General features: G+C 42.9%; 1 protein-coding gene across 2 annotated transcripts in view; it reads right to left on the bottom strand.

Annotated features, from left to right (window-relative positions):
• Mapre2 (microtubule associated protein RP/EB family member 2) overlaps nt 1–12770 on the bottom strand; it is a 149605-nt gene that overhangs the window by 122917 nt on the left and 13918 nt on the right. For both annotated transcript variants that reach the window (XM_052741645.1, XM_052741646.1), the window contains exon 2: nt 5306–5367. The gene's annotated coding sequence lies outside the window, so the exon portion shown is untranslated. The remainder of the gene's footprint in view (nt 1–5305; nt 5368–12770) is intronic.

Genomic DNA, 12770 nt, shown 5'->3' with positions numbered 1-12770 from the left:
TTAAGCCCCAGCTGTTCCCACAGAACTTGGAAAACAGCTGGCATCAGTACAGGTTTATGGAATGAATGGGAACAAGCATCATTGTCCCTGTGTGTCCAAAACCAACTAATTTAATAGGTCAGTCTGGTTGTTCTTATACACTCTCACATGTCCATAGTACTTTAACTGGGTTTCTCCTGTAGTGAGTCTCATTTTCTACATTTTATTATAGTCATTTATGTGTATATGTTTTAGCTCTAGTAAAGTCAAACTTTAAGACAGAAGTTCCCCCCTTTTTTGCTAATGATTGAAACTCTATAATATGTCAGTCACATTAGGCACATGAGCAATAAGGACATTGTTCACTTATATATAAATTTTATATATGTTAAAATAGTATTACTAATACATTACTTACTCTTTCTTATAAGATTGCTTTTTTAATTTCACATTTTAAAAATGTGAAAATAATAGCCTCCCATTGTGTATGTTTGAAAACTATTCCTTATGTTAAAAATGTAGCAATCTAGACTCAAAATTATAGAAATGGTCAGACTTGGGAATTCCAATGCTAGAATTCTGTCCTTGGGAAATAGATAAAGCTGACAGATAAGACCCAACCTAGGACCTCAAGATGTAGACAAGGACTTTCTGATCAGCAATCTGGTTGCTCAGGAAATAAGGCTGGAAAATTGACCAATGGGACATTATGAAATTAGAAAGCTTCTCTGCTACAGGGGAATCCTTAATGGAGTGGAGACAGCTTACAGAGTGGGAGAAAATCTTCACCAGTTATATGGATTTTCATTTTCACTTATGTGTGGGTGCTTATGTGTGTATGACTATATGTGTGTGACTGGAGGCCACAGATCAACATCAAGGCTCTTCCTCTACTCCTCTCCACCTTAGTTTTTGAGACAGTCTCCCAATGAACCTGGAGCTCCTCACTGACTGGCTAGCCTGGTTGCTCTTGAACCTTGAACCCTGGCATGCTCCTGTCTGCCCACCAGCCCAGGATGACAGGTGTGTACCATCATGCCAGCTTTTCATGTGGATACTGGAGATCTGAACCCAGGTCCTCATAGTGTAAGCAAGTACTTTGCCCACTGAGCCTTCTTCCCAGCCCCCCATCAGCTGCCAGAAAATACAAAGAACAGAAAAACTAAACAACAAGAAGAAAGCAAATAACACAATCAATAATGAACTAATAAAATAGACAGTCGCTAAAAGATGAAATACAAATAGCCGATAAACTTATGAAAAACTTACTAGCCATCAGAGAAATGCAAATGTAAGTACATCCAGAGTCCATCTCACCCCAGTCGGAATGGTCACTAACAACACAGATAACAAATGCTGGTGTAATGCAGCAGTAGTGAACCCTTAGCACACCGCTGGTTGGGTTGTAAACGAATGCCGCTTGACGGAGCTGTTCTTGCTCCTGGGCATTTACCTGAAGGACTCAAGTCCACAGATCACAGAGATATTGCACGTTGGTGCTCACTGCAGCCACGTCCACAACAGCTAAGCTACAGAACCAAACCAGTTGCTCGCTAACAGAGGAACGGATGAAGGAGACCAGGTTTACATACACAGTGGAATTCTTTTAGCAGTAAAGAAAGACAGAGCGGGGCCGCACTACATCTTCCAGGCTGAGATTTTTCTTATTTGTTTTTTGTTTGTTTGTTTGGTGTTTTTGGTTTGGTTTTTAAATTTTGTTTTGAGGGCAGGTTGCAAGGGTACAGGGCAGAATGGAGAGGATGGGGAGATGAGCAGGCTCAGGATGCATGATGTGAAGTCCATAAATAATTGATAAAAAAGTTAGAAAAAAAAAAGAAAGACAAAGCTCTGAAGTTTGCAGGAAAATGGATGTGACTGGAAGTAATCACATTAAGCAGATGAAGTCTGCCTCACAAAAACAAATACCAGGTGTTTCTAACATGGGTGTGCCTTGTACAGATACATGTAATCATTTATGTGCGTATGACATGAAAACAGAAATGAAACTGTCTAAGGGAAGAAAATAACAACAGGAGGGGCTGGAGAGACTGGGGGTAGGAGAGTGTGCATGAGTGTGAAGGTATGCCTGCATGTGGCGGTCAGAGGACAACCTTGGGTGTTACTCCTCGGAAGCTACCCATCTTTGAGACAGGGTTTCTTATTGGCCCAGAGCTTGCCAAGTAGCCGAGGCTGACTGGCTAATGAGTCCTAGGGATCCGCCTGTCCCTGCCTCCCCAGTGCTGAGCTGACAAGTGTGCACCACTACACTGACGAGTGTGCACCTCTACACTGACGAGTGTGCACCACTACACTGACAAGTGTGCACCTCTACACTGACAAGTGTGCATCACTACACTGACAAGTGTGCACCTCTACACTGACAAGTGTGCACCACTACACTGACAAGTGTGCACCACTACACTGACAAGTGTGCACCTCTACACTGACAAGTGTGCACCTCTACACTGACAAGTGTGCACCTCTACACTGACAAGTGTGCACCTCTACACTTGGATTTTTTTTTTAAAGGTCGATGGGCTGTTTTTTCTTTTTTAATTTAAAAGCATTTATTTATTTTATGTATGAGTATTTTGCCAGCACGTATGTCTGTGCACCACGTATGTGGCTGGTGTCCGTGGTCTGTGGGGTTCCAGTGGGACACTGGATCCCTCGGAACTGGAGTTAGGGATGGTTGTGAGCCACCATGTGGACGCTGGAAACCGACCCTGGATCCTCTGCAAGAACAAGCGCTCTTAAGTGCTGAGTCATCACTCCAATCCACGTCTGGTTTTTGACTTGGGTTCTAGGACTCAAAACTCAGGTCCTCATGCTTGCATGGCAGGTACTTTCCTGGATGAACTATCCCAATTGTATGAAAATTAAAGTATAATTTAAAAAGTGTTTGCCCCATAGCTCCAGAGAGAAGATTTATAAAGAGATAGAGTCTAGATAATGGCTCACCTTTTCCTGTTACTTCTTCACACATGCCAGTTGGGATGCAGGGTGAGGACGTGATTTACCATCAATGGAGACATTTGAGGGCAGACAGGGGTGCTAGCGGGTCCATTATCAGGGCACTGGAAGTTAATCAGGACTACCCCAGACGCAGCAGGCAGCTCCCCCAGTGCAGCCACGATTCACTTCCACAAGTCCCCCTGTACCTTCCCAGGCCAGCTTCCTATGGGCACAGGAAGTTCAGGCAGCTTCTCTTCTCTTCTTGGTCTTTCCTTGTTCAGTTGCTCTTAGCTACCTTTCTATTCTCTGACTCCACTCTGTTCTAAAGCCAGCTGGGCCCTGAGACACTTGGGGTCCAGATGTCTGCTTGACTAGGGTGAAAGAGAAAGGCTTCTCACTGGGCTGAGCTCTGGGAGTCCAGTTGAAGAGAGGGAGGAGGGAATTAAAGGAGCAAGGGGGTTAAGATCATGAAGGGGAAGCCTACAGAGACAGCTGACCTGGGCTAGTGGGAGCTCACAGACTCTAGACTGACTGATAGGGTGCCTGCGTGGGACCCACCTAAGCCCTCTGCATGTAGGTGACAATTGTGTAGCTTGGTCTGTTTGTGGCCCCTAGCAGTGGGACCAAGATCTGTTCCTGGCACATGAGCTGACATTTTGGAACCTATTCCTTATGGCGATATGCCTCTCTCAGCCTTGAGGCAGGAGGGAGGAGCTTGGTTCTGCCTCAACTTGGTATGCTATGCTTTGTTGAATCCTATGGGAGGCCTGACCCTTTCTGAGGGGTGGATGGGAGTGGGAGGTGGGGTAGAAAGGAGGTGGGGAGAAGGAACAGGATGAGAGGAGGGAAAGGAAAATTATGTAAAATAAATAAAAAAATAGTAAGAGAGAGAGAGAGAGAGAGAGAGAGAGAGAGAGAGAGAGAGAGAGAGAGAGAGAGAGAGAGGCTTCCTCATTCCCTCTGGTGACTCATCCCAAACCAACACAAATGACAATTCTGTACATGCACATTTCTCTTGGTTTAATATCAAGGGGACTTCCTAATAAATAACCTGGGTGGGAGGGGTGGAGCTTCAGGTTTCTTTCCTCAAACGAGCCTCTTAACAATGTCCATCACCCCTAGAACATTTCTCACAATGGAGGATGAAAGCAAATGTACCATCCTCACAGAGTTGAGACTTGAATGTGCACCAACGCCTGCTGGAGAATTATTCACAGACTTGAGCCTTTAACACATACCTTCTAGAGAACTATTTGAAGACGAGGTTTCTAATTTTAGCATTCCAAAAGTTAAAACAACACATATAATCCTATACACATCCTTCTACATCTCTATACTTTTTTATTTGTATGTTATTGAGGAAAAAAAAAAACCACTTTTGATAAAATCTAGGTAGACCAGTCACCACATGAACAATTACGACGCATAGCTTTGAAATCTCTCCGAATGGCTTTCCAAATATTGCCATCTGGTGGAGTTTTAGTTAATTGTTCCTTTGTTCTAGAGAGCCCCTGGAGGTGAACTTTGAAGGCGTTATCAGGCAGAGGGTTAGGGTACCAGTGGGAAACAGCTGAAGATTAAAAATGATCCTGTCTCAGGCAAACCAGAAACTGAAGAGGAAAAGGGGCTTCCTGGGGCTCTGCCACTGTCACGATGCGTGCGTTTATCACATGATCCCTCCCTCCCTCCCCATTTCTTTCTTCCTCTTCCGTTCATCCCTTCCCTCTTTCCATCCCTGCCTCCCTTCTTCACCCTGCCCTCACTCCTCACAGAGGTTCACCTTATAGTCTTAATAATAACAAATACAACTATATTTACTTAAAAATAACTCGAGGAGGTGGAGAGATGGCTCAGGGGTTAAGAGCACTAGCTGATCTTCCAGAGGACCTGGGTTCAATTCCCAGCATCCACATGGCAGCTCAAGACTGTCTGTAACTCCAGTTCCAGGTGGTTCTACACCCTCACACAGACATACATGCAAGCAAAACACCAATCCACATAAAATAAAAATAAATAAATAGAATGAAGTCCACCACTTTCCTCTATTAAAAATAACTTTCTAGTTAGAAATGTCACAGGACTATTTTGACCATATCTTGATATGTTTCCCTCCAATGGCCACTCAGAAGGTCTCCCAAATTAAACATTAACTGGCTTGACCATGTTTCAGAGGACTTTCTGTTAGCAGTCTCTAGCTCTTAGTACACTGGGGAAGGGTATCATTTGGAGAGCAGCACCTTTGTATAGTGCATTTATTCAGACACTGTCAGCGGAATTTTAAAATGAGCCGGTCATTCAGGCAGTAGCATCAGCAACCTCAATTTCATTCACAGACAAGGAGTCTACAAGACAGATCATATTGAAACCTTACTTTGAACATCCAGGCACTCTCCCTGGCTGTTGAGATGAATGGTTCCTCTGGGAAACAGGACCCTGGAAGAGGAAAAAAAAATAAGAGAGAAAGTAAGGTCATGAAAAAAGAATTTAAAGAAAAAACCCCCAAATATCTAAAAACCAACTGATTTTACTTAGAAAACTTGAACTTTTAGTATAACGGCAGATTTAGAAAAGAATTATTTTTATCTCCCAATCTCCCTATCATGGTGCGATATGATAAAAGTTCTGCACTACCAGATAGCCCAGAAGTCTACTGGGGTGTCATGTGCCAACATCAGTTAGAGTTTGGACTTGCTCAAACTCGGCCTAATTTGCAGGGCTTTTTGTTGTTGTTGCTGTTTTGTGGGGTGTTTTTGTTTTTGTTTTTAAATCTAGTATCAATATGGGCTTAATCTAGCTAAAAACATTTCTGGCTAATTTAAACAACATAAAAATTATAAACAATGTCAAGCCAGACTTGAAAAGATACATACAACAAACAGGAATGTATTTGCATTCTATGAGTTCACTATTCCCTCCAAAATACTATCTGGCTGAATCATACAATTGACAAAGGATAGACCCAATTCTGGAGACTGACAGATGTGGGAGGTCCTGGCTTTGAGGCCCACCATGGGGCCTATGAGGAGACTGTTAATGGTCCCACCAGATATTGCTAAGCATGACCTGACATGCATGTGTGCACCATCTTACCTGCCTTTCCCATCATCCCCAGCAACAAGTGAGAGATGACCCCTCCCACTTTCCACCTGGATTCTCTCCCTGAACATTCACCTGCTATGTTTTCTGTCTATGGCCAACCCCTGAGACAGGGTCTCTCTGTGTAGCCCTGGCTGTCCTAGAACCCACTCTGTAGACCAGGCTGGCCTCGAACTCACAGAGATCTGCCTGCCTCTGCCTTCAGAGTGCTGGGATTACAGGTGTGTGCCACTCCCACTTGGCTCTGCTTTTGGTCCTTATCTAGAACCAACCACACACCAAGAATAACACATGTGCAGCAAATCTAACATGATGAGCTTCATCCTGGACAAGGCTCTAAAGGTGCTACTGCTGATTTTGAAAAGGTGGCAATAGGGGGGAATTTTACAGTTTTTATGTAAGGGTAGAAAAAGAAAAGAATGCAATGGTAAATGCTGAATGAATAAAAGCTCAGTGACAGCTGGATTGTTAATGTTACACACAGGCACATCCCCCAGTCTAGGGGTCTGAAACCCAAAAGTCTCCCAAATCTGAACATCCTTGAATGGCAACATGGTGCCACATGTGGAGGAAGGATGTCACACTTTGGAATGGTTTCATGCGGACGGCCATTTAAAATATATAAAATGACCTTGGGGCTACATGCCCAAGTGTATGTGAAGCACAATGACTTTTGTGTTAGTCCTGGGCCCCATCCTTAAGATAACTCATTATGTGTATGCAAATATTCAAAAACATCAAACAGTTGAAATTTCATATCTGGTGCCAGGCATTTCAGTTAAGAGAAACTCACCAACAGTGTTCAGAGTTCAGGTGAAAAGTTACATTTTCTGGCTTACTGAAAAGTCAGAAGATTTCATATCAATGATTTTAAGAATTGAGTTCAGGTAAACACTATAATTACATACATATATTTAATTTTAGATTGAACAGATAGAATGAATGCCCTTATTTGTCTTCTAACAGAATTTACTTCTGTGGGGGGTGTTCCATATGTGTCTTTAATTTAGCACTGGTTTAATAAACTAAAATTCAGATGAAAAACCAGCTCTCACCAATATTGACTCCCATTCTAGTCTTCCAATTTTTCAGAAATCTTAGCTGAGTCAGAATAAAATTTTCATTTGTCTGCTTTATTTAACTAGTCCCCAGTAGCTAAGTTACCACACAAGAGGTTGGTTACCAAGTTCGGAGGCAGGAGCACAAGTGCTTATAAACCAAACAATTAGCCCTGGGACGATCTGTCTCATCTATACCCAAGTGACCTTCCTCTGTTTGTTCAAAGCAGCCAGTTGCTAATTACTCAGCAGCTGTGACAGGTCAGCTTAGAGAATTGTGAGATCTTCTATGGAACCCCGTATGTGCTAGACAGAACACAGAGTTTTATCTAATTTAATTTTATTAGATAAAACCATCTTATTATAAACAAAACGGAGGCTCAGAGTAATGGGGCAATCAGTCAGATACATAGCTAGCGGGAACTGTTCCTTATAGACCTTACCCTCTTCTTTCTCTTTCTCTCACACCTTGAATCTTAAAAGCCAGTCCTTTGGGGCTGGAAAGATGACTCAGTGGCTAAGAGTACTGGCTGCTTTTGCAGAGGACCCAGGTTCAGGTCCACGCACCCACATGGCAGTTCATAACTGACGCTAACTCTAGGAGATCCAGTGCCCTCTTCTGGCCCCTGCAGGCACATAGCAATACACACATGCAGGCAAAACATGTATATACTACAATACAAATACATCTTTTTTTAAAAGCCAGTCCTTTGATATATCTTAGAAACAGCCGGGGAAAAAAAAAGACATAAGCAAACAAGGAGTCTAGCAAAGATTCTTAGCCTTGACATCAAAATTACAATCTGTTAAAAGAAAATGGATAAATTAGTTTTTATCAAAATTAAAAACTGTCGCCCATGTGAAGTAGATATACATGCAAAATTATGGACTAGGAGAGACATTTTATCTATAACTGAGGAAGAACTAATATCTGCGGTATCAAAACTCAACAGCAAAAAAAAAATTAGAAATGGGCAAAAGATACAAACAAACACTTGAGGAGGAGGGCCGAGAGCAAAAAAGCACAAGAATGGTACTCGATGCCCCTGGGCAGCAGGTGGCTGAAGATTAAACCATAAGGATGGGAATAATAGACTGGCAGAAATGAAAGCTAGCAATAATATACATGAGGGCAAGGAGTCAAACTGGACTGTTTGTATGACATTTGTGAGATTCAGCACAAAAAGGCCCAGCTTTTGATAAAAGCAACCCGGATAAACCTTCCAAGCATTTCCTTGATGGAATAAAGTTTTCTCTGGTGTAATCCCACTCTCCTCCTACTTTTACATTACCAAGTTTTTATTTTTTTTTATCTATTTTATTTTATTTTACGTGTTGGAGTGTTTTGCCTGTGTGTGTGTGTCTGTGCAGCACATGAATGTTTGGTTGCCATGAAGGTCAGGAAAAAGTGTTGGGTCTCTTGGAACTGGAGTTACAGGGAGTAGTGGGCCACTGTGTGGATGCTGGGGACCTGACTTAGTCCTCTGTAAGAGCAACAAGTGCTCTTAACCTCCGAGCATCTCTCCCGCCTCCCACCTGTCAATTCTTCATCCAAAAGTGAAACACTGATACTAATGCCTACAGTGAAAATAAAGTGAGTTCTAAACACCAGCTTGATGCTTCATGCATTTTCATGAATCTAAATTTTCTGAAGTTCACACCAAAGCAGGAATTCCCCTGAATTCCTCATCTAGCTGCACAGGCATAGAATTTTATTCTTTGTTGGATTTTTGTGGACAAGGTCTATTTCTAAACTGGACTACAACATGCCTCTCATTTTATCAAGTCACACAGATTTTCGGTCTTCTGTCATGTTGAGCACCAGGCAACTCTTCAGAAACGAGCAGCAATTAGCCAGCTCTGCTCTCTATGACTTTTTTTTAAATTGAAAAACAAACTTATTTGTTAGGATACACATCGTGACAGGATCAAACAAAGCACATTCTCTACTTTCACAGAAGTATACCCTCCAGAAGTCTCTAATCCTTTTTTTCAGCAAACTCACTATTCCGGCATCTCACATCCAAGGTATGCCAGCAGAATATCTGTTTTACTTAAGGAAGGTTTTCCCTCCCCTGAGCCCAAGTGACTGCTGACTTCATGCCTGGCCATAAAACCTCAGGAACATAGAGATAGATCAGGACAGAAACCCGGATGTCCAAGTATTTCCAATCATGCATGCCATCGGATAATTTATTGTTCTTTCATTGCTTTGTAACCGGGTAATATAGCTTCCAATCCACACAAGATCAAATCATTCTGTTCTTAGAGACAGTGTCAGGCCTCCCCAGCTGCTCCCGGAGTTTTCAAGGAGGTGGTACTGCTGGGCCCTGAGTCTGGGTTTCTGCTCAGGGTTTGTCTTGGGTCTTTAGAATGAGTTGTATCCCGAATTCCAAACTCCCGACTGCACTCTGAGATACGGAATGGCTCCAGCTGTGGATCATATTCTATCCTGTGGGAGGTCCACAGCTTTCTAGGAACAGGGCATCTTATAAACATTAGCAGAAAGGCACATGCTATTAATCCTGAGACTGATCTTGCTTGATACCAACTCCCAGCAAGCACCACATCAATTAGTGGTCTTGGGCTGGGATTGTGGCCTCTCCAGGGGAAGCCTAGGGCCGCCAGGGGCTCACTGCCGGGAAACACAGGGCTCAGCACGCACCAGAGAAACCAAAAACCCGTGGAGGAGGGTATGTGCTGGCAACGGAGGTCGGGTTCCACGGGGTCTTGGATATTAAGTCTGGTATGACTCACTCTCCTTAAGAAAGACAAATTACCAAATAATCCATGCTATGTATTTAAAGACTTTAAAAAAAAATTGCTCTATGATAAAGGGATTTGGGCGGTATATACTGAGGGTGGTAATGGAGCTATAAACTTCTCAGGGTTGCATGATTTGGTTTCCATACACTGAAAGGACAATCCCAAATGATAGCTACAAATGTGGCTTCTTTTCTTTCAAGCACAGCATAACTGTCTTCTCAGAATCCTCATTGATCCATCTGTTGCTTCCCACGTGAACCAGGACAAAAACAATTTTTAAGATTGCCCTTTCTATTTTAGAATTTTTTTAAAAGAATGGTGCTGTGAAAATTAAAAAAAAATTTAAAAAGACAAGGCAAATTGCATCCATAAGAAATGCTGCATGCACCAGAACCCCACAAAATGCTTTCTATAATTTGCACCATTGAAACCAACTGTTTAATCTATTTTTAATCATATGCCATTGGAAACATAGTAGATATAGAATAGCCCTTTGCTCTGTGTGTGATTGATACCAAAATGTAGCAAAACAGGAAAGTCACCCAGAGAGCTTCAGTTCCATGTTTTATATCAGAGCTTATAATACAAACACTGTTTGGGACATGATGGGAACTAAAGATATGTTTTCCATGTGTTCCGTCTTTATGGTCTGTTGTTCTCCTGGCCCACTAAGGAAACAGCATATTAAAGATGTCACAAGGGTAACACTCTGTAGGTTTGTCAGGGTAACTGGTGTTAGGACACCAGGGTTGAGGGCTGCCACGATCTCCCTTAAAACACGGAAGACATTCACTTTTTGCATTGTGCTTTGTGAAAATCTTTTAAAACTCTCTTTTTTTTTCCTTACTATTTTCAGAAAAGTGTGTGAAATGTGTTACTAAGTGAATGGCACTGTGGAAATGTCGGCACAGCCTCTGGACACAAGCTTCCTGTCTAAGCCCATGTGAAGAGCCCAGGACTGCTCTCAGTGCCTCTGCCGTGGGCTTCCCTTGTAGAGGAACCTGCTTCCAAATGCGTGGGAGTTATATCAGTAACTTAATTCCTTGAGTGGAAGATACATCCTGAATTCTATCTGACTAGGAGATATTCTAGGATGTGCCAGAGGTGAAGCCCCAGTCACACTTGAGGGAGAGGGGGTTTTAAGGAGGAAGTCCAACCAAAACGTCCAGTGTGAAAATATGTGTGTGTGTGTGTGTGTGTGTATGCTCACATGTGAGTGCATGTGTATGTGTGTTCACATGTATATGGAACCTAGAAGTCAACCTGAAGTATGGTCATGCCTCAAGGGCCACCCTCTTATTTCTTTGAGATGGGGTCTCCCTTTACCCTGGAGTTTACCAAGCAGGCTAGTTAGCCTACCAGGGAGCCCCAGAAATTCTCCTGACTCTGCTTTCCAATACTGGGATGAAAAGCCTGAACTGTGGTGGCACACACCTTTAATCCCAGCACCCAGGAGGCAGAGGTAGGCAGATCTCTGAGTTCAAGGCCAGCCTGGTCTACGGAACTAGTTCCAGGACAGCCAAAGCTACACAGAGAAACTCTTGTCTCGAAAAAAACAAAATCAAAAACAAAAAATCCTGCACATTACTATTCTTAGATTTCTTATGTAGTTTCCAGGGATTGAACTCAGACCCTTATGCTCGCCTAGCAACACTTTATTGATGGAATATCTTACCAGCCTCCTTGAAGTTTTTAAAGAATTTCCTTCCATTGTATCTATTGCTGTTTTTTTTTTACAACTTTTCTTTCATATTTATGTGTATGAGTGCTTTGTCTGCATGTATATATACATATCATGTGCATGGCTGTGCCCGCAGAGGTCAGAAGCGAGCATTGGATCCTCTGGAACTGGAGTCAGGGGTGTTGGGAACCACTGTGTGGGTGCCGGAACACGGGTCCTCTGCAAGGGCAGCAAATAACCACTGAGCCACAGCTCTAGCCCCCAGTTGTTGTTTTTTTCTTTTGTGAGGTGGGATCTTGCTGTGTAGCCCATGTTGGCTTGGAAGTCTCTATCAATCACAAAGTTGCCATCAATCTTGTGATCCTCTTGCCTCTGTCTCCTGAATGTTGAGATTATAGGCAAGTACTACCACATCTGGTTACTTCCGAAGTGTGCAACCTTTTTCATATATACCAATCAGTCCCCAAATCATAACTCATTGCTCCCTCCCTTGGAGGTCCCCTGGCTGCTTTTTGATTTTTTTTTCTCCTTTATGATGTTCCTGTGGGAACACGCCCCGGCTCTGGCTTGTGGATACAAACCTCTGTCTTAGTGTTCTTTCACCTTTCCCCATCATTTTCTCTCTTACTCACCCTGGCCCACCTGCAAGAAGTCCTTTCAGACACTTGTCCTCCAGCTGTTTCCCCTGCACCCTCAGGACACTGTGCTAAGGGATACCATTTTGTCTGTTAGGGATGAGGTTTTCGTTCCCACAGAGAGCACATGCTCAAATCCCACTGGACACTTCTGCGCCGTGACCATCTCCTGTGAGCTTGGCACTGCATTAAGAAGTAGGTAGGGATATAAGTATGAGTGAGGTATGACTTCCTACACTTCAGGATACTTCCATTATAGCTCTATGAAGTAAGGAGGAGCTAATGGATTTTACTCTTAGGGTGGAGAAACCAAGGCACAGAGAGGTAGCACCTGGCGTGGATGCGGCTGGGCAGGTTTTCTGACTCCTAACCACACACGTTTCCTGCAAATTCATTCTGACCCTGTTAATCTCTTCCTTTTCTTATGTTACACTTCCTTTGTACGTTATAATTTAAAACTCAGGTTTATACATGATAGCAGTGACAGAACACAAACTTCTCAGCTTTGAAGTTTTTATAGGAGGTTCCTTTTTTTTTTTTAATTGTATTTTTATTAAGCAGTCACTGAGCACCTACGAGCCAGCGCCACCCACGAACAGT

The sequence above is a fragment of the Peromyscus californicus genome, unplaced genomic scaffold, assembly GCF_007827085.1.
Source record: "Peromyscus californicus insignis strain IS unplaced genomic scaffold, ASM782708v3 Scaffold_17__1_contigs__length_78620276, whole genome shotgun sequence".
Taxonomy (NCBI): domain Eukaryota; kingdom Metazoa; phylum Chordata; class Mammalia; order Rodentia; family Cricetidae; genus Peromyscus; species Peromyscus californicus.
This window is presented reverse-complemented; position numbering and strand designations above follow the sequence as displayed.